The sequence below is a fragment of the Salvelinus fontinalis genome, chromosome 11, assembly GCF_029448725.1.
Source record: "Salvelinus fontinalis isolate EN_2023a chromosome 11, ASM2944872v1, whole genome shotgun sequence".
NCBI lineage: Eukaryota > Metazoa > Chordata > Actinopteri > Salmoniformes > Salmonidae > Salvelinus > Salvelinus fontinalis.
In genome coordinates, this window is record NC_074675.1 from 20,429,177 (window position 1) to 20,448,107 (window position 18,931).

The 18,931-nt window shown below is 44.0% G+C and overlaps 1 long non-coding RNA gene and 1 pseudogene across 1 annotated transcript; both read left to right on the forward strand.

Moving 5' to 3' along the window:
- Nucleotides 1–1,925: 1,925 nt before the first annotated feature.
- Nucleotides 1,926–8,450, forward strand: LOC129865264 (uncharacterized). Its single transcript, XR_008761340.1, has 2 exons — nucleotides 1,926–2,288; nucleotides 5,914–8,450. It is a non-coding gene; the product is annotated as an uncharacterized LOC129865264 (long non-coding RNA).
- Nucleotides 8,451–14,398: 5,948 nt separating this feature from the next.
- The window catches only part of LOC129865263 (ubiquitin carboxyl-terminal hydrolase 15-like), a 31,454-nt pseudogene continuing 26,921 nt past the window's right edge, over nucleotides 14,399–18,931 (forward strand).

An 18,931-nucleotide genomic window follows, 5' to 3' on the forward strand; every position in this document is an offset into this window, starting at 1 on the left:
GGTGCGTCTCCTGCAGTGTGTGTTCTTGCAACAGGGTAGAGTGGATTACCTATGTCTTCCTTGAGAGCAAACGCATTAAACTGAGTTGCTGCACAAAGGGAAGGGTTTTAGGAGCACAGATGTGCCTTTCCCCCATAGTGGTGGCCATATGTGCCTGTCAAACTCTGTTGTCCAACCAAGAGGATGCAGGCCAGAACCCAGACTGAACTGTGGGCTGCCCCTCTATGCCGCAGGGGACGTTCCCCTAGATCGGGCGCTCCTTCTTCCATTAGTAGGGGTAGGCCAGTAGCCACAATTCCCGGGTCTACGGGCAGAGAAAAGTTGAAGGCTTTGCCCTCCTTCGCACTTCTGCCACATGGAGGTGACAGCCGGCACAAACAGTTCCTTCGGCTCAAGAGAAGCGTAAAGGAAATCTGCTTTCTCCCTGTCAGACAGGTTGAGTCACAAAGCTCTCTCCCTTACCACGGCAAGGCTCATGACACGGCTGCATCCTTGAACGGCACCCCTGAAGGCTCGGAGGTTGGGGCCTGTGACAACACAGATCTCATCCCAAAGGTCTGGGTCAGGCTTGCAAATCGATTTGAGATTGTGCATCTCCAACATCAAATTGGCCTGGTAAACCAGTAGTAGAAACGTAACATTCAATGCCTGTACATAGTGTTGAAGACACATAGACATTTTGGTACATGTGTAACAGTTTAACTTTACCTCCGTCCCCTCGCCCCGACCCGGGCGCGAACCAGGGACCCTCTGCACATATCAACAACAGTCACCCACGAAGCATCGTTACTCATTGCTCCACAAAAGCCGTGGCGCTTGCAGAGCAAGGGGAACCACTACTTCAAGGTCTCAAAGCGAGTGACGTAACCGATTGAAACGCTATTAGCGCGTACCACCGCTAACTAGCTAGCCATTTCACAGCCGTTACACTCACCCCCCTTCAACCTCCTCCTTTTCCGCAGAAACCAGTGATTCGGGTCAACAGCATCAATGTAACAGTTTAACTTTTACGTCCGTCCCCTCGCCCAGACCCGGGCCGAACCAGGGACCCTCTGCACACATTAACAACAGTCACCCACGAAGCATCGTTACCCATCGCTCCACAAAGGCCGCGTCCCTTGCAGAGCAAGGGGAACCACTACTTCAAGGTCTCAAAGCGAGTGACGTAACCGATTGAAACGCTATTAGCGTGCACCACCGTAACTAGCTAGCCATTTCACATCCGTTACACATAGACACAGAGAAGCAATGTTAACATAGCTAGCATTCGCTACGTGGGCTAGTTGCCTAGTTAGTTAGGACAAAGTTAGCCAAAGGAAGCTAGCGCTATGTTGGTCTAGCGAAGACCAAACGTTTGGCTCTCGGCCAATTAGCAATGTCTAGTCAACGCCGGCGAGAAAGCAAACTAGTAATTCTACCCTTCCAAGTGGAAAAGTCTTGCAACTAAGTTAATTAACTAAGTCTCCACAGCTAGCCTTGTGATGCTAGCTACAACTGGAGACGAAGGAAGAAAATCAGTGACGCAAATTCTTACCCAACACAAAAGACGCGGGCTGATAACCCTGCGTTCGGCGACGTAACCTACAACATTTGATTCAACCAGTGTGTGCCCAGTGGTATGGTAAAGAAAAGGAAGCTTACCTTACAAATTAGATGAATAACCGTTGATGTTAGAATGTGGATCATTGTTAAACGATGATGTATTGTAAGACCTTTGTCAATTTAACAAGATCTATCAACCATTGGACTAATAGAAAACGTGTACATTATTTTAATTATTGAATTTTCTGTGTAACATGACTTCAAAAGACTGTACAAATAAATATGAATCTATGTTTTGAAATAAATTAAATGTGTAATATATCAGTGTATTGTACGCTAGTATGATCTTAATGAGATCACTCTTCACTAGGGAAGGCTTTACAATCACTGAACAGTATTGTTATAGTCTATTCAAGTATTTTCCTGTCTAGTCCTTCTTGGGCCAAGTACTATTCTATGGATATTGTCAGATCTATTATAAATTAGAGCAAGAATGATCTAGCAATATTCAGGGGACATGCTGTGAACCACAAAGTCGCGCTTTCCCCGCTATCTACTAGCCACAGTTCGGGTTGATGATTGGCTGAAAAGGGCTGTTTTACGTGCGCGAATGACGTTTCTCTGTCCCACCAAGCAGCGGGTGATGTCTAAGGAAAGATGGCGGAAGGAGGAGCGGCTGATATTGGTACCCAGATAGGAGAAGTCGCAGCGCAGCTGAAAACACAGCTACGAAAGGGAGACACTTGGTAAGAGTTTGCCGATAACTTTTTAAAGGTCTTAGGAGGGTGCAGGCTGACTCTGTCTGGGCTGTCAAAGTGCTAAACCAGTGGAGAGCGGTGTGACAGTTACCCTGCCAGTTAACGTTAGCAAGTCAGTCAGACCATTGGCTATCAAGTCTGCCTGCTAAAGCCAGCCAGTGGGATTCGCTACATTCCACAGTTTCTAGTGACCGAGTTATTTGCCAACATGATATTGTCTAGATACATAGGTATGTTACCAACGTAGCTAGTAAAATATATTTATTTCCCCAATGGTTTGGAATCGTAAGATCATAAATCTGGCCAGCTTGATTTCAAGTGATTTGCCCGTGACGTACGCTCATCTGGCAAATCAGGGAGGAGTCGTGAAAAGCACCTGTCTATATTACCTAGCCTGACAATTAGCTAACACTCACAAACGTGCCAGTATCAAACAGTTAACTGCTGACGTAATTGATGTTTAGTGACAATTAAGTGTCCCAACTACCGCACTTTTGGCTAGCTCCCACTGTTAGCAAGCATCTGTTTTATGATAATTGTAACATTCCTTACATTATTTAATAGGGATGCACCAATGACATTTTTGGCCATATTGATATTCAAATATTTTCCTTGCCCAAAAAAACGATAACGGATATTTAAAATTATCGGCCTTAAGCATTCTAGTACAGTTAAATAGTTGACACAAACTGACCAAAAAGTTATTTTGTTGGCATTTACGTGTCCCTGCATTTACCAGTAAAACAATCAACACGTTTTTATTTTACTTACTTGCTGTACTGTTTCGTTGTTCATTAGTTTACTTTTGACATGGGATGATTTCACTGAACAAAATGATCCATCGTATCTCCCAAGAATGTCTTCAACATACTTCTGTAAAATGATAACCAAAGCTTTAATTTATAGACTGTCTTCCTCTCAGGCTTCCATGTCTTCTCCCTGGACCTCCTCAATGTCCACCTCTTGAACATCAGACTGAGGCCTCAACTTCACTGTCACTTTCCAAGCTTGTTGAGGATGGCTCGTTGTCAGGCTCAAAAAGCATAAAATTGGCCCGGATGCCCACCAATTTTTCAACCATTGTATTGGTATGCCTGTTGCGTGCTTTGGTGTGTGTTCCCAAACAAGGACCAGTTGTACTCTGAGGCGTCTGATGTTGGTGGGATTTGGAGGATGGAGGCAACAGGGGAAAGAGCCTCAGATCCACAAAGTTCCTTCCACCAGGTGGTTGATGAGATATGTTGGCACAACTGCCATGTTGCATTTCCATCCCCAACACCCTTGCTTGGAAGTGTATTTCGCCAGACTGCCAAGAACCTTGCCCTCATCCAGGCCAAGGCGGCAAGACACGGTAGTGATGACACTATAGGCCTTGTTGATCTCTGCACCAGACAGGATGCTCTTGCCAGTCTACTTGGTGTCCAACATGTACGCTGAGGCGTGTATGGGCTTCAGGCAGATGTCTTCACACTTTTTGATGTATTTCAGAACTGCAGTTTACTCTGCTTGGAGCAACAGTGACGTGGGTCGGGCAGTACGGATTTCTTCTGACAGTATGGCATTGTCTCCCTCAATCCTTGCAATTGCTATAGGTTTCAGGCTGCTTACCACTCTCTCCCAAAATACATCATCCAGGAGGATCCTCTTGATGGGGCTGTCCATATTGGCCATTTCTTGGAGAGACTCCTTCCCCTCCAGGAGACTGTCAAACATGATGACAACACCACCCCAGCGGGTGTTGCTGGGCAGCTTCAACGTGGTGCTCTTATTCTTCTCACTTTGCTTGGTGAGGTAGATTGCTGATGTAACTTGATGACCCTTCACATACCTAACCATTTCCTTGGCTCTCTTGTAGTGTGTCTCCATTGTTTTCAGTGCCATGATGTCCTTGAGGAGCAGATTTAATGCAAGAGCAGCATAGCCAATGGGTGTGATGTGAGGGTAGGACTCCTCCACTTTAGACCAAGCAGCCATCATGTTCGCAGCATTGTCTGTCACCAGTGCAAGTACCTTCTGTGGTCCATGGTCATTGATGACTGCCTTCAGCTCAATTGCAATGTAGAGACCGGTGTGTCTGTTGTCCCTTGTGTCTGTGCTCTTGTTGAATACTGCTTGAGGGCTGGAGATGTAGTTAATTATTACTTGCCCACAAACATTCAACCACCCATCAGAAATGACTGCAATACAGTCTGTTCTCTATGATTTGCTTGACCTTCTGTTGAACTCTGTATCCAGCAAATGAGTATATAAAGCATGTCTGGTTGGAGGGGTGTATGCTGGGCGAAGAACATTCAGAAATCTCTTCCAATACACATTGCCTGTGAGCATCAGAGGTGAACCAGTTGCATGCTCGAGCAAGGCATTCATCGGTAATTCTCTGACAATGTTCCTCCATTGAGTCAAAAACACTTCTGATTCCAGGAGGACAATGAGCTGTTGCTATCGATAAGGTGTCTGATTCATCATTTTCACCTCGAATAGAAGTCAACTTTTGTCAGAGGTTGCTTGTTGTGAGCACTGAGGGAAAATTAACTAACAAATTGTTAAGAAGTTAGAAATTATTTAAACACACTTTGCTGTAGGCTACTATTTAGTAGTTAACAAAAAATAATGTATGTCATGTAAAATATATTCACCACGCCCAGTATTTTTAATCAAGTATTACCAGAAAGCATGTAGTCCTGTAGCCCTCAGACATGTAGTCCTCAGACAGTGTAGTAGTGTGGGCTCAATAACTTCTCATTAGTGCAAGATCTTGAGAATCAGCTGACCATGTGATGGAAGAATGCACTGTGTATGCAGAGGGTTGCAATTCCATTGAATTTGCAATAGTTTAACCAAAATATGCCACGACCTAGAATTGACTTATGTGTATCCCACAAAAAAGGTTCACTGTTATAAGGTAACTTTGAATTTAAGCAAAATTCCCAGGCTTCATTTTCCGACCCTTTGCAACCCTAGACAAGATTCGGTCTCAACCTTTAAGTCTTTACTGAAGACTTATCTCTTCAGTAGGTCATATGATTGAGTGTAGTATGGCCCAGGAGTGTGAAGGTGAACGGAAAGGCTCTGGAGCAACGAACCGCCCTTGCTGTCTCTGCCTGGCCGGTTCCCCTCCACTGGGATTCTCTACCTCTAACCCTATTACAGGGGCTGAGTCACTGGCTTACTGGTGCTCTTTCATGCCGTCCCTAGGAGGGGTGCGTCACTTGAGTGGGTTGAGTTACTGACGTGATCTTCCTGTCTGGGTTGGCGCCCCCCCTTGGTTTGTGCTGTGGTGGAGATCTTTGTGGGCTATACTCGGCCTTGTCTCAGGATTGTAAGTTGGTGGCTGAAGATATCCCTCTAGTGGTGCGGGGGCTGTGCTTTGGCAAAGTGGGTGGGGTTATATCCTTCCTGTTTGGCCCTGTCCGGGGGTATCATCGGATGGGGCCACAGTGTCTCCTGACCCCTCCTGTCTCAGCCTCCAGTATTTATGCTGCAGTAGTTCGTGTCGGGGGGCTAGGGCCAGTTGGTTATATCTGGAGTACTTCTCCTGTCTTATCCAGTGTCCTGTGTGAATTTAAGTATGCTCTCTCTAATTCTCTCCTCTCTTTCTTTCGCTCTCTCGGAGGACCTGAGCCCTAGGACCATACGTCAGGACTACTGGGCATGATGACTCCTTGCTGTCCCCAGTCCACCTGGCCTTGCTGCTGTTCCAGTTTCAACTGTTCTGCCTGCAGTTATGGAACCCCTACCTGTCCCAGACCTGCTGTTTTCAACTCTTAATGATCGGCTATGAAAAGCCAACTGACATTTATTCCTGGTTATTATTTGACCATGCTTGTCATTTATGAACATTTTGAACATCTTGGCATGTTCTGTTATCTCCACCCGGCACAGCCAGAAGAGGACTGGCCACCCCTCATAGCCTGGTTCCTCTCTAGGTTTCTTCCTAGGTTTTGGCCTTTCTAGGGAGTTTTTCCTAGCCACCGTGCTTCTACACCTGCATTGCTTGCTGTTTGGGGTTTTAGGCTGGGTTTCTGTACAGCACTTCGAGATATTAGCTGATGTACGAAGGGCTATATAAAATAAACTTGATTGACAAGATGCATTTGTTCTGAGCCACTGTCCCTAGACTCCCTGTGTGCAGTGACAGTCCTCTCACATTTTCTTCCCCTCTCTCTGAGCTCATTGTGCTGCATATTCTGCAGTCCCTGTGTGACCTTCAGAATGCATTTCATCTGCCCCCCTTTCCCTCTCTACACCTCCACACCCTCTCTTGCCTGGCTGCGACACAGATGCTAACTTCATTATTCTCATCACATCCTCCTCCAGCTATGCTCTCTACTCAGGCTACAGTAGATTCTTAAGGAGACCCAGCTATATGAATACCTAATTGCATATAAAGTAGCTGTCTATTTGGACAAGATGCATTCTGCAGCCTCAGCAGCAATTCTCTGCTGTCAGGCCCCCTCTGTCACCCCCTCTGCTATTTTCCCTCCTTTCTCTTGAGCTCTCCATATCTCTCTTTCTTGCTTGTACATCCCCTTTCTTTCCTTTACCCATCTGTCTCTCTCCTGTACCCTTTCCTCTCACCCTACATCTCTTTCTCCTGTACCACTCTCTGTACTACCTCTATTTTGCCTTTCCTTTGCTCTTGTCTCCCCTTTCCCGCTTTCTCTCTGTCTGTGTACCTCTACTTCCTGAATCATATTCTTGCGCATCGTTGTAGCTTAGGTAGCTGCTGCTATAAATAGGCTATCCTGTGGTAGCAGCAGTGCAGAGCACACGTCAGGGCAGGAGCAGTGTCATGCTAGGGGACAGGGCAGGGGATGGCACTGTCACTCAGCAGGGCCTGGAGAGAGTGAGGAGAGACACTGCATAACTTCAACTGTGACTGAGGGAAGAGGCTTCTCGTTAGCTATGTTTGACTGTGTTACGCTCGGAATGGGATGGACCTCGCTTACTGTTCCCTCTGCTGCATATCTGAACTGGGACTGAGCTCTGAGACCAAGGCCTGGGCAAGGAGTGAGCTGAGCTACAACTGGGCTAGACCTGAACTCTAGTTAAAGCGTTTGAGGTGAGATGCTGCTGGTGGTGGCTGAAACCTATATGGATTTTGAACGACAAGATGGTTGTTGAAAGCCTGGGCAGATGCTAAGTTAAGGCAATGGCAAATATTTGTGGAGCAGTAACTGTATGAGCTGTCTTACCGTAGTGAGCTAGGTTACAGGCCAAATCATTCTACTTCCTTAGCTCTATGGCAGACTGTTGATGATCACGCTAAATTCTGGAAAACCGATAATTCATTGAAGCCGGGTAATTCCTCTACTTCCCTGCCTAAGCAGTTTTCTGCATCATTACTGAAAAAGTTACGACTTATGATGCTTTTAATCAGCATTTAACTCCGCTGGTTTCCTATTTGAAAAATGTTTATCTTACTGGTTTTGGCCAGTCAGTTGACTCGATGGATAATCACTCACCCTTACGTGACTTGGTAAATGGTAGGTTTTTATTTTTGGCAACTCACAGAAACTGATGTTATTGCTGCCTTATTAGCAATTGACACCATGAAGTCCATTAGCAGCTTGACAATTTGGACCCGTCTTTGCTTAAGTATGCAGCGCCTCTCATTGCTGGGACTGTAACACAAATGTTTTAATATATATTCCAAAAATGTGGAAAGCAGCTTTGTTGCTACCACTTCATAAGGGTGGGGATAGTAGTGATCTTGATAATTATCAACCCATTTCCAGGCTCCCCTGTCTTTCAAAAATTCTAGGATCATTGGTCCACAAACGGCTGTTATTTTCTGTAAATTGTTTTCTTAATATTAATCAATCGGATTCAGACCTAAACATAGCACCATTATGGCTACCATGCTGTTTGTAAATTATATTGCAAATGCCTTAAAGAATTGTTGGCATGTCTGTTGAATAAGCTGTCCTCGATAGGGTTGGGTACTGATGCTTGCCGATGGTTTCATAATTATCTCAATGACAACTCAGGCCAACAAGGTAGATGGGATCAAATCGGAGTTCCTTGACTTACATAAAGGATGTTTTACAATCTACAGTGTATATAAATAAAATTGGTAATGCTTAAAAAATATATACATTTATTTAGATGCAGATATTCTGCAATATTAAAGCTGATCACTGAGTTCTATCAATGAGTGTTTGCATAATTTCCAATCGCCCATATTTTATAAAAATATATTTTCCTTCATTATTGTCCCCTAACCCCCACCCCTCCCCAAATTGGCGTAAACTAATGGACAACAATACTTCTACTTCCAATATATACATTGGTTATTCATTTAAAAGTTACGAGCTTATGCCGCGACCGTTAGTGGTAGATGTGGTTGGATTCTGTCATTGCACTACACTATAACAAGGGGGATTTAGAACACTGATCGATCGGTAGTCTAAACTGTGGCATTTTAATGGAGGCGTTTTCAGTCAGTCTCTCCTCTGGCACGAGTCCTCCATCAGACAACAAAAAAAAAATGTCAGTGGTCCTGGAATTAAGAGAGAACTTGGGTGAATACGTTGGGGGATTTTCTCTTGATGTGTGTGGTCTGACGATTAAAAAAAAAAAAAAATAGGCACGGTGGGCTTCTGGTTTCTCTCCCTCTAAAAGCATGGGGTAAAAGTAAGGAACTTGTCTGTAGGCCCTGCATTAAAGACCAAAATTGGTTGAAGAAAATGAAATAAATTGCAAAATAGTTGGGAATAGATTTTCGATGTACCAATTCCATGATTTATAAATTGACACGCAATTTTTCAGTTTATTATAACCTAATGCAGGCTTAAAACCTATGGGTTTAACCTTTTGAATTAATGATTTATATTGAAGATAGAAGCCGTCTCAATGATTTCCGAGAGCTGATTTGTTATCCAACGATTTAAATATTATTTATTTAAATATATTATTATATAGAATCCCCTTAGATGTTCTGTTTTTATTTACAGTAGTGATGGACATTTGGATGTTTTTTGTTTTTCACAAGCGTAGCGGGCTGTGAATTCTGCAAACAACGTTTCCAGGATTAGAGGATTCTCAATATCTAAGGGGCATTTTTCGTTAGGTATTTTCACAGACCATATTTGCCCATCATGCAAACAATATAAGCAGGACGATAGACTCTTCATAGCCCGGCGACTGTCGGTGTGAACCCCCCCGAACTTGCAATGTTTTCGATGCTTGAGTACTCAAAACCTCATGCAACTACGAAGTGTTGGTTAAAGTATACTGTACAGTATCTGTTCAACATCTTTATGCTGTTAATAAAATAATGAGGGAAAAAAAATACTTTCAAAATGCAGATGTTTATTTCAACTACATTTTAGTTGCACCCCCCCCCCTCCCAGCTCCACAAACTTTGCTGAGATGATCTATGTACACTGCTACAAAAAATAAAGGGAACACTTAAACAACACAATGTAACTCCAAGTCAATCACACTTCTGTGAAATCAAACTTTCCACTTAGGAAGCAACACTGATTGACAATAAATTTCACATGCTGTTGTGCAAATGGAATAGACAAAAGGTGGAAATTATAGGCAATTAGCAAGACACTAAAGGAGTGGTTCTGCAGGTGGTGACCACTTCTCAGTTCCTATGCTTCCTGGCTGATGTTTTGGTCACTTTTGAATGCTGGCGGTGCTTTCACTCTAGTGGTAGCATGAGACAGAGTCTACAACCCACACAAGTGGCTCAGGTAGTGCAGCTCATCCAGGATGGCACATCAATGCGAGTTGTGGCAAGAAGATTTGCTGTGTCTGTCAGCGTAGTGTCCAGAGCATGGAGGCGCTACCAGGAGACAGACCAGTACACCAGGAGACGTGGAGGAGGCCGTAGGAGGGCAACAACCCAGCAGCAGGACCGCTACCTCCGCCTTTGTGCAAGGAGGAGCAGGAGGAGCACTACCAGAGCCCTGCAAAATGACCTCCAGCAGGCCACAAATGTGCATGTGTCTGCTCAAACAGTCAGAAACAGACTCCATGAGGGTGGTATGAGGGCCCGACGTCCACAGGAGGGGGTTGTGCTTGTGCTCTTCACAGATGAAAGCAGGTTCACACTGAGCACATGTGACAGATTCTGGAGACGCCGTGGAGAACGTTCTGCTGCCTGCAACATCCTCCAGCATGACCGGTTTGGCGGTGGGTCAGTCATGGTGTGGGGTGGCATTTCTTTGGGGGGCCGCACAGCCCTCCATGTGCTCGCCAGAGGTAGCCTGACTGCCATTAGGTACCAAGATGAGATCCTCAGACCCCTTGTGAGACCATATGCTTGTGCGGTTGGCCCTGGGTTCCTCCTAATGCAAGACAATGCTAGACCTCATGTGGCTGGAGTGTGTCAGCAGTTCCTGCAAGAGGAAGGCATTGATGCTATGGACTGGCCCGCCCCGTTCCCCAGACCTGAATCCAATTGAGCACATCTGGGACATCATGTCTCGCTCCATCCACCAACGCCACGTTGCACCACAGACTGTCCAGGAGTTGGCGGATGCTTAGTCCAGGTCTGGGACTACCTCATCAGGAGCATGCCCAGGCATTGTCGGGAGGTCATACAGGCACGTGGAGGCCACACACACTACTGAGAATCATTTTGACTTGTTTTAAGGACATTACATCAAAGTTGGATCAGCCTGTAGTGTGGTTTTCCACTTTTAATTTTGAGTGTGACTCCAAATCCAGACCTCCATGGGTTGATAAATTTGATTTCCATTGATAATTTTTGTGTGATTTTGTTGTCAGCACATTCAACTATGTAAAGAAAAAAGTATTTAATAAGAATATTTCATTCATTCAGATCTAGGATGTGTTATTTTAGTGTTCCCTTTATTTTTCGCTTGTAGGCTTGGCAGAGTTATAGATGAATGTTTTCAGTTGATGCCAAACAAGTTCGATCGGGTCTAAATCAGGAGATCTACAGGTGGAGATGCAAATAATATATTTTGATATACTGTAGGCGTTGTAGGTTATTTTATTTAACCTTTATTTTACAACATAAGTCTACTTACTCTGCTGGCATCTTGACCCAGTTTATGCCCTCATTTGCAATACAAACCCGGTGTGTTTTGGGTCATTGTCTGCATTTGGAGAAGAAAAAATACATTTAGCCTAACAGCCAACATTAGGTGCAATTCTAGAAATGTACATGTAAATATGCCTAAACATAACAAAATATTGTTGTAATCCTACCTTGAAAGAAACAATGTGGTCCCTGAAACACCTCTCTGACATAGGGTCCAGCAAATCTCTTGATTAATTTTTTTTCCTACAAATCTCGAGCCATGATTCCTGAAAAAGGAGCCAACTGAAATATTGTGGAACACATAGCAGTCCGTGAGTTGTAGGCTATAATATTTGATGTACCTTTTGCTTTGTAAATAGCCAAACTTAACATCAAAGTGCAAATATGGGCCTGGTCCCTGGTGAGCAGTTTGCTCAAGGGCCACAGTTGAGTTGTCTGTGAAGATCACGTCATTGAATGTCTCGCCAGCTTTGATCCATTCCTGGGCCTGCAGCACGCAAAGTTCTTTGTCAGACGAATCATTGGGTCAAAACTACATAACAGTACAAAACAAGAGAACACACATGGTTATTGTTCTGAGAAAAATTAAATGGTTTGTGTGTATGTGTACACTGCCTTTCAAAAGTTTGGGGTCACTTAAATGTTTTTGTTTTTGAAGGAAATGTAAAAAAAAAAATTGGTCCGTTTTTTTAAATGACATCAAATTGATCAGAAATAGTGTAGTTATTGTTGTAAATGACTATTGTAGCTGGAAACGGCATACTTTTTTTGAATGGAATATCTACATAGGCGTACAGAGGCCCATTATCAGCAAACATCACTCACTTGGATTAGCTAATTGATCATTAGAAAACCCTTTTGCAATTATGTTAGCATAGCTGAAAACTGTTGTCTGGTTAAAGAAGCAATAAAACTGTCCTTCTTTAGACTACTTGAGTATCTGGAGCATCAGCATTTGTGGGTTTGATTACAGGCTCAAAATGGCCAGAAACAAATACCTTTCTTCTGAAACTCATCAATTTATTCTTGTTCTGAATAGAAAGAGTGCAAGGCCCTGGTGCACAACTGAACAAGAGGACAAGTAGATTAGATTGTCTAGTCTGAGAAACAGACGCCTCACAAGTCATTAAATACTACCCGCAAAACACCCGTCTCAACCTCAACAGTGAGGAGGCGACTCCGGGATGCTGGCCTTCTAGGTGGCATTCCTCTGTCCAGTGTCTGTCTGTCTTTTGCCCATCTTAATCTTTTTATTGGCTAGTTTGAGGTATGGATTTTTCTTTGCCACTGCCTAGAAGACCAGCGTCCCGGAGTTGCCTCTTCACTGTTGACATTGAGACTGGGGTTTTGCGGGTTCGTGGTAGGTCCCTTATTTCCAGGTAAGGGAAATCTTAATGCTACAGCATACAATGACAAACTAGACGATTGCGCTTCCAACTTTGTAGCAACAGTTTGGGGAAGGCCCTTTTCAGCATGACAATGTCCCTGTGTACAAAGCGAGGTACATCAAGAAATGGTTTGCTGAGATTGCTGTGGAATAACTTGACTGGCCTGTACACATCCCTGACCTCAACCCAATCGAACGCCTTCAGAATGAATTGGAGCGATGACGGGAAGCTCGGCTCGACTTCATTAATGCCGTTGTGGCTGAATAGAAGCAAGTCCCCGCAGCAATGTTCCAACATGTAGTGGAAAGCCTTCCCAGAAGAGTGGAGGCTGTTATAGCAGCAAAGGGGGACCAACACTGTATTAATGCACACGATTTTGGAATTATATGTTTGACGAGTGTGTGTGTGTGTACACACACTACAAGACTAAAAGTGTGTGTCTCTCACACACTGAACAAAAATATAAATGCAACATGTAAAGTGTTTGTCCCATGTTTCATGCGCTAAAAAAATAGGCCCCAGCTATCTTCCATACACACACAAATTGTATTTCTCTTTACATGTTGTGCACAAATTGTTAATATCCCTGTTATTGAGCATTTCTCCTTCGCCAAGATAATCCATCCACCTAACAGGTGTGGCATATTAAGAAGCTGATTAAACAGCATGATCATTACACATTACACTTGTACTGGGGACAATAAAAGGCCACTTTAAAATGTGCAGTTTTGTCACACAACTCAATGCCACATGTCTCAAGTTGAGGGATTGTGCGTTTGGCATGCTGACTGCAGGAATGTCCACCAGAGCTGTTGCCGGAGAATTTAATGTTAATTTCTGTACCATAAGCCACCTTCAAAGTCGTTTTAGAGAATTTGAAATTACAACAGCAGACCACGTGTAACCACGCCAGCCCAGGACCTCCACCTTCATCTGTAGTATCGTCTGAGGGGGGGTGGGGGGGTTACGTCGGTGTATTTATTTTTGTGATAAAGACCTACAAATGTTTTAAGGTTTGTGTGTGGGCACTAGCCTTTGTATTTATTAAGGATCCCCATTCTTAATCCCCACTCTTCATGGGGTCCAAACAAGATTAAGGCAATTACTTAAAAATAAGCAGTACACATTATTATGCCGCTACTCTAAGTACTTTATGCCTGCATTAGTTGGGTAACATCCAGTAATCTTAAATCCATGTTCTTTATTTATTCCTGATTGATGTTATGGATCCTTTTCAGTGTGAAAAACTCTAGCTACAGCCTTCCGTCCTACCACCCGTATAACAGCTATGAGTGCTCCGAAGGCAGGCAGAGTGAGCGGGCTGGCCTGTGTGGTCTCTCTGTATTTTGTCCTATATTTTTAATCCCCGCCTTCCCCACAGGAGGCCTTTTGGTAGGCCGTCATTGTGAATAAGAATTTGTTCTTAACTGACTTGCCTGGTTAAATAAAAAAAATACATTAAACTGTTCACTGTGAACGTTGGTGTGTATGCATTTGTTTTAATTGTATCATGGCATGAACTGCTGCTGGTATTGATTGACCTTTGGCATTGTATAATACTGTTGGTTTTGGCGATTCCTTTGACTGTTGGATTTTTCATTTGGAGTTGCTCGTTATTCCCTGTCTTACATATTTTACTGCTTTTTCCTTTAATTTTTAATAGTTTTTATATATTTTATGTGTTTCTCTCGTTGTTTTTCTTCAGTGTTTAAGTAATGTTCCTCCTCTCACCGAGTATTTCCTGAAAGACAAGTACAACGATGAGTTGAACGAGGACAACCCTCTGGGAATGAAAGGGGAGATCGCCAAGGCCTACGCTGAGATCACCAAGCAGTCATGGTCTGGGAAGTACAGCTACATCACACCACGGCCTTTCAAGGTAATTTACTGTACCAGGGTTGGTGTCAAGTCCATTTCCATTCCAGGCAATTCCGAAGGTACACTGAAATTCCAATTATCTTCAATGCTTTTCAATTGGGAAAATGTCTAATTGGAATTTGGTTTACATTCTGAATTTAAATGGAATTGACCCCAACCCTGTACTGTACCCATACTAACTTATGAAATTCACATGGTCTGAAAGTTGTTTCCTCACTTCTGCTTTGATTCTGGATTGAAATGCAGCAATGATGTGCCCAATCCCAAATTGACCCACAAGCCACAACAACCGAGTCTCTTCAGCAGTGATGTAGTGGTAGAAGGAATGGGTGGGTAAACACTGATTTCTGTTCGTGGTGAATAAAGTAACACTCCCTATACTTTCAATGTGGTTTTCCGTAATAGGTAGGTCAACGTTCATGCAAAATAGAAAAGGTGCGTGAACGGTGTTTACGTGAGTTTACCTTTGATTACACCACTGCTCTTGAGTAGATCAGAAAGTATCACAGATATAAGAAATATGGCAATAGTACTACTTTGTTAACTGACAGGCTACAGGTTGGTGGAATCTGCTATTTTGCTTCCACTCATTCAATCTCCACAAGTTCCCTAGGGGTGAAGTGTCAATTTGGAATTTCCTATATACCTGTTGCGTGTGTGACTCTGTTCTCCCCTCCCTCCAGACCCAGGTGGGTCGTTTTGCCCCCCAGTTCTCAGGTTACCAGCAGCAGGACTCTCACGAGCTGCTGGCCTTCCTGTTGGACGGTCTACACGAGTACCTGAACCGTATCAGAAAGAAACCCTACATCCTGCTCAAAGATGCCGAGGGCAGGCCTGACAAGGTATGTTACTGCTAACTTACTGTCACTCTTTATTTTATTAGTTTAATTTAATTTGCTTTACTATTTGTCAGGGACCATGCACAACAAATACTACATAGCTACAGTACAGTACACAGCAATTTTTCTCTAAGTCGCAGGTAGTCTTTGTGCTCTTTCTGGCACTCAACACTCATTCAGTTAATGTTGTGCGTTGATTTTTTTCAAAATAAATCCATTTAAATGTTATTTGTCACGTGCCGAATACAACAGGTGTTGACCTTACAGTGAAATTCTTACTTACAAGCCCTTAACCAACAATGCTGTTTTTTTTCTTTAAGTTAAAAAAAAAGTAAGAGATAAGCAAAACCAATAATTAAGGAGCAGCAGTAAATAACAATTGCGGGGCTATATACAGGGGGTACCAGTTCAAAGTCGATGTGTAAATGTGCGGGGGCACCGGTATTGAGGTAATATGTACATGTAGGTAGGCTTATTCAAGTGGCTATTCATAGATAATAACAGAGTAGCAGCAGTGCAAATAGTCTGGGTAGCCATTTGATTAGCTGTTCAGGAGTCTTATGGCTTGGGGATAGAAGCTGTTTAGAAGCCTCTGGGACCTAGACATGGCGCTCCAGTACCGCTTGCCGTGCGGTAGCACCGAGAACAGACTATGACTAGGGTGGCAGGAGTCTTTGACAATTTTTGGGGCCTTCCTCTGACACTGCCTGGTATAGAGGTCCTGGATGGCAGGAAGCTTGGCCCCGGTGATGTACTGGGCTGTACGCACTACCCTCTGTAGTGCCTTGCGGTCGGATGCCGTGCAGTTGCCATACCTGGCCGTGATGCAACATGTCAGGATGTTCTCGATGGTGCAGCTGTAAAACCTTTTGAGGATCTGAGGACCTATGCCAAATCTTTTCAGTCTCCTGAGGGGGAATAGGTTTTGTCGTGCCCTGTTCACGACTGTCATGGTGTTCTTGGACCATGTTAGTTAGTTTGGTGATGTGGAAGCAAAGGAACTTGAAGCTCTCAACCTGCTCCGCTACAGCCCCGTCGATGAGAATGGGGGCATGCTCGGTCCTCCTTTTCCACAATCATCTCCTTTGTCTTGATCACATTGAGGGAGAGGTTGTTGTCCTTGCACCACACGGTCAGGTCTCTGACCTCCTTCCTATAGGCTGTCTCATCGTTGTCGGTGATCAGGCCTACCACTGTTGTCATCAGCAAACTTAATGATGGTGTTGGAGTTGTCTGGCTGTGCAGTCATGAGTGAACAGGGAGTACAGGAGGGGACTGAGCACTAACCCCCGAGGGGCCCTGTGTTGAGAATCAGCGTGGCGGATGTATTGTTACCTACCCTTACCACCTGGGGGCGGCCCGTAAGGAAGTCTTGGATCCAGTTGCAGAGGGAGGTGGTTAGTCCCAGGGTCCTTAGCTTAGTGATGAGCTTTGAGGGTACTATGGTGTTTAACGCTGAGCTGTAGTCAATGAATAGCATTCTCACATAGGTGTTCCTTTTGTCCAGATGGGAAAGGACAGTGTGGAGTGCAATAGGTATTGCGTCATCTGTGGATCTGTTGGTGAAGTAATGCAAATTGGAGTGGGTCTAGGGTTTCTGGGATAATGGTGTTGATCTGAGCCATGACCAGCCTTTCAAAGCATTTCATGGCTACAGACGTGAGTGCTATGGGTCGGTAGTCATTTAGGCAGGTTACCTTCGTCCCTGGCCCTACCAAGCAAAAAGGCAGTAACTGCTCATAGCGTGGAACTGAGAAAAAAGGCATTTATTTACCCTGGTTTCACAGTAACTTTATGCAGTTACTGCTAACATGACCCCCATTTTCTCAAACACAGTACAATAGAGGCAAGATACTTGTCGACATGATTAAGCATGTATTTAACGTTGTAAAAATGACATGAAATCATTTTCGACCAAATTAGCAGTTACTGCCTTTTTGCTTGGTAGGGCAGTATGGTGGTCTGCTTGAAACATGTTTGTGTTACAGACTCAGACAGGGAGAGGTTGAAAATGTCAGTGAAGACACTTGCCAGTTGTTCAGCGCATCTGGCCCAGTGGCCTTGTGAATGTTTACCTGTTTAAAGGTCTTACTCACATCGGCTGCTGAGAGCGTGATCACACAGTCATCCGGACCAGCTGATGCTCTCATGCATGTTTTAGTGTTCTTTGCCTCTAAGCGAGCATAGAAGTTATTTAGCTCGTCTGGTGGGCTCGTGTCACTGTGCAGCTCTCGGTTGTGCTTCCCTTTTGTAGTCTGTAATAGTTTACAAGCCCTGCCACATCCGACGAGCGTCGAAGTCGGTGTAATACAACTCTATCTTAGTCCTATATTGACGCTTTACCTGTTTGATGGTTCGTCGGAGAGCATAGCGGGATTTCTTATAAGCTTCTGGGTTAGAGTCCCGCTCCTTGAAAGCGTCATCTCTTCCCTTTAGCTCGGTGCGAATGTTGCCTGTAATCCATGGCTTCTGGTTGGGGTATGTACGTACAGTCACTGTGGGAATGATGTCCTCGATGCACTTATTGATAAAGCCAGTGACTGATCTGGTGTACTCGTCAATGCCATTGGAAAAATCCCGGAACATGTTCCAGTCTGTTCTAGCAAAACAGTCCTGTAGTTTAGCATCTCCTTCATCTGACCACTTTTTTGTAAACCAAGTCACTGGTGCTTCTTGCATTTATTTTTGCTTGTAAGCATGAATCAGGAGGATAGCATTATGGACAGATTTGCCAAATGGAGGGTGAGGGAGAGAGTTGTACATGTCTCTGTGTGTGGAGTAATGGTGGTCTGGAATTTTTTTCCCCTCTGGTTGCACATTTAACATGCTGATAGAAATTCGGTAAAGCTGATTTAACTTTCTCTGCATTAAAGTCACTGCCGCCTCTGGGTGAGTGTTTTCCTGTTTGCTTATGGCGGAATACAGCTCATGGAGTGTGGTTTTAGTGCCAACTTCACTCTGTGGTGGTATGTAGACATCTTCGAAAAATACAGATGAAAACTCTCTAGGTAGATAGTGTGACCTACAGCTTATCAGATACTGTACCTCACACGAGTAAAACTTTGAGACTGCCTTACATATTGTGCACCCTGACAAATAGTGGATGTCTTTGATTCCACAATCTTGAGTTTTGTTTCAGCCCAATGAGGCCTTTATGTTCAAGAATCAATGGTATATCATTAATTGAAATGACCAATTGAATGGCAGGAAATATGCCAGATCTTGCGCAAACGCTATAACCTAATTATTGTCTCTAGCCAATGTGTTTCTGGAGGAGAACCAGTCGCAGTGGGAACAGTGTTCCTACCTCCAGTCACTCCACTGTGTCATTTTAGTCTGTTGAAATGGTTTCTCATCGCCCTGAGACATGGCTGTAACTTTCATTATTCTAGTTGATTTGTATTTATTATGGATCCCCATTAGGTGCTGCCAAAGCAGCAGCTACTCTTCCTGGGGACCAGCAAAATTAAGGCAGTTTATACAATTTTAAAAACATTACAA